The 2,625-nt window shown below is 63.5% G+C and overlaps 1 protein-coding gene across 1 annotated transcript in view; it reads left to right on the top strand.

Annotated features, from left to right (window-relative positions):
- The window catches only part of CFAP46 (cilia and flagella associated protein 46), an 88,098-nt gene extending 86,193 nt beyond the window's left edge, over positions 1-1,905 (top strand). Inside the window, exons 56-58 of the mRNA XM_029245175.1 lie at positions 1-593; positions 692-772; positions 1,544-1,905. The exon at positions 1-593 is cut by the window's left edge and continues 291 nt beyond it. The gene's annotated coding sequence lies outside the window, so the exon portion shown is untranslated. The remainder of the gene's footprint in view (positions 594-691; positions 773-1,543) is intronic.
- Positions 1,906-2,625: the final 720 nt, after the last annotated feature.

Genomic DNA, 2,625 nt, shown 5'->3' with positions numbered 1-2,625 from the left:
GGCAGAGTCCCAGGGCGGGGGGATGGATGGACGGTGACCCTGCCTGGAACTTCAGGAAGCTGGGTTTGGGCCAGGAAGCAGACGGCTGGCACCTGGGAGGACACCCTGGCTTCAGGGCTCCCCGTGTCACCTGTCACCCCCCCAACCAGGGCCTCTGTGGGCTGCAGGCGGGCGGAGCAGAGGACACCTTCTGGCAGGGTTCCCCTCCTGGCCCCACACCCCATGACTGGGAGCACCCAGAGGGACTTGGCAGGGCTCTGAAATGACTTTTCTTGTTAAATGGTATTTAATTGTGTGTGGGGCGGGGGAGGAATTCTCGGTTCTTTCGAGAACCCTAAGAGCTGTCAGTCCAAATACCCGGTCCAACACTTGGCGCTCTTCGGGCTGTGGGTGGAGGAGGGCTCGGACCGGGCCCTTTGGTGCTGGCCCGGCCCACGGGAGCTCGGTCCCCTGCAGTGCACCCCGACTGTCCTTGGAGGGGCCCGTCGAGACGGCCGTCCTCCTGAGTCTGGTGGGGGTCAGGAGCATCGTGGCGAACCAGTGGCCGACGGTCCTGCGGGACAACGCGACGCGGGCCAGCATCCTGTGGGAAAGTGAGTCGTGCCGGCAGCCGCCCATCCTGCAGCCCCGCGGGGCTCCCGGAAGCCTGTGGGCTGTTAACGGTCCCTCTGAAGGGCTGCTTCTTCTCCAGATCTGTTGACAGCTGGCAAGCCGATCGGGAGAACGACCCGCCTCCTTCAGAAGAGGGGAACCGGTGAAACTGTCCACCACGGTAACTAGAAACGGCCCTACCTCCTTGCTCGTCCCTCAGGCTACAGGGTCAGGGGTCCCCCACTTCTCCCGTTTCTGCACAGCCTCCGAAGGTCAGCCTGCCTGACAAAGACCTTCAGCCTCCTACAGACCACTGCCTACAGTGAGATCTGGCATCGAATGTCTTTACGGAAACACACATGGGTCACTGGAACGTCTTCATCTTCAAAACAGCTCAAGTCCCATAAACTCCAAAAGCCCTGGTGTGTTCTCTGGGAGGCGGGGAGCCCACCCACTCCTCCTTCAAGGCAAATGGAACCCTGAAGTCCATGTGTAGCAGCGGCCTTACACACGGATTCTGGTGTAAAAACCTTAAATGCAGTGCGAGGGAGTCTGAGCTTTAGCAATACGTTGATTGGAGAATCTACCGTAACTAAGAAAGGTTTATCCCAGGGTCATTTAAATCATGAAATTTTCAAATATACAAGGCGAAAGGGGCTTCAAATTCAAAACTCACATGGTCCACGGGTGCCCGGGAGGTAGTTGCCGAACAACAAATGCTTGTGGAGCGAGCGAGCCGATGAGCGAGTGAAGGTGTGAGGGGTGGGCGAGCGCTGGCCTGTGGCTGCTGCCTCCGCACCCGGCGTCCCCGTCCGGGCTGCGACCAGCGGCAGAGCCAGCAGCACCCTCACCTCTGCTGTGCTCCCCGCATGCGCCGTGAGCCTTGGTTGGGCCGCAGGCATCCTGTCCCCGTGAGCCCCGCGTTTCACAAGCCCGCCTGCTCTCCCCACAGATGAGGCTCTGCAGACCTGGAAGGACAGGCTGGTGCTCTTCCGGCCGCAGCCGCCGGGCTCGGAGCGGCTCCCCTTCACCCTCAACCTGGTCCTCTACGGGCTGCCGCACCAGGCCATCGTGTGATGGGGCCGCGCCTCCCCACAGCCCGTCCCCACCATCCGCCATCCCCCTCCCTGGTGTCCCCGGCCCCTCCGCCCATGACCTCCTCCCAGGCTGCGCTGTCAGAGCCCACCCCCACCCCGCCCGGCCCCCGTTCTGCACGGGGCAGCAGCCTGCTTCTCCCTCCACGGTGAAGCCAGGGCCCTGTCGGCGGGAGGAGAGCATCTCGGGGGGCTCGGCAGCACGGGTTGGGGGAGGAACGCGTCCAGGCCCACCCCACAGCGGCCTGGGCCCCCGGGCCCCTCATGCCCTGGCTGCTAGACCAGAATCGCTGGGAGGCAGAGTCTGTTGAAGTGCTTTAGTAAACAGCTGCGTCACCTCCGAGCTGTGTTTCTGTGCCCCTGGAAGCAGGGACCAGCTCTGGTTCTGCACCCCCGGCCGACACAGACGCCAGCACTGCCCAGCACCTCAAAACTCAAAGAGAGGAAGTGGCTGTGTGAAATAAGCCCCCAGGCCTCCCCTCCCTGCCCAGAGCTTTCCACGGGGTGGGGACTCACGTCCCGGGCAGAGGGCAGGCGGGAAGAGCCAGTGGGCAGACTGGGTCCAGGACCTCATTTCCCCTGAATCACGGGACCAGAAATGGCCGTGTGAACACGCCAGGGATCCTCGGGGAGGCGGGGGCGGGCCTGCGACGCCCTGTTTGTCCTGTTCCTCGCTGACCACTCCTGGTGCGTCACAGTCTGTGGTCACCTCCAACCACCGGGCTGGGAATCCCTGGAGAGGGGCACTGTCCAGCGCCAGGCCGTGGCGGGGCCAGCAGGTGCTTGCAGAGCGAAGGGATGAACGGGCTTGCCTAGGAGGCTGAGCCCAGGAGGCTGAGGGCGTCACGGGCTGCAGGGTGACTGCAGCTTCCAGAGATGGGAGTAGGGAGGGGCCCCACCCCTGATCTCAGAGCCCCCACTACTATGGGACGTGCAGCAG

Source organism: Monodon monoceros, unplaced genomic scaffold, assembly GCF_005190385.1.
Source record: "Monodon monoceros isolate NGI ecotype Baffin Bay Population unplaced genomic scaffold, NGI_Narwhal_1 Super_Scaffold_4, whole genome shotgun sequence".
Lineage (NCBI taxonomy): Eukaryota > Metazoa > Chordata > Mammalia > Artiodactyla > Monodontidae > Monodon > Monodon monoceros.
This window is presented reverse-complemented; position numbering and strand designations above follow the sequence as displayed.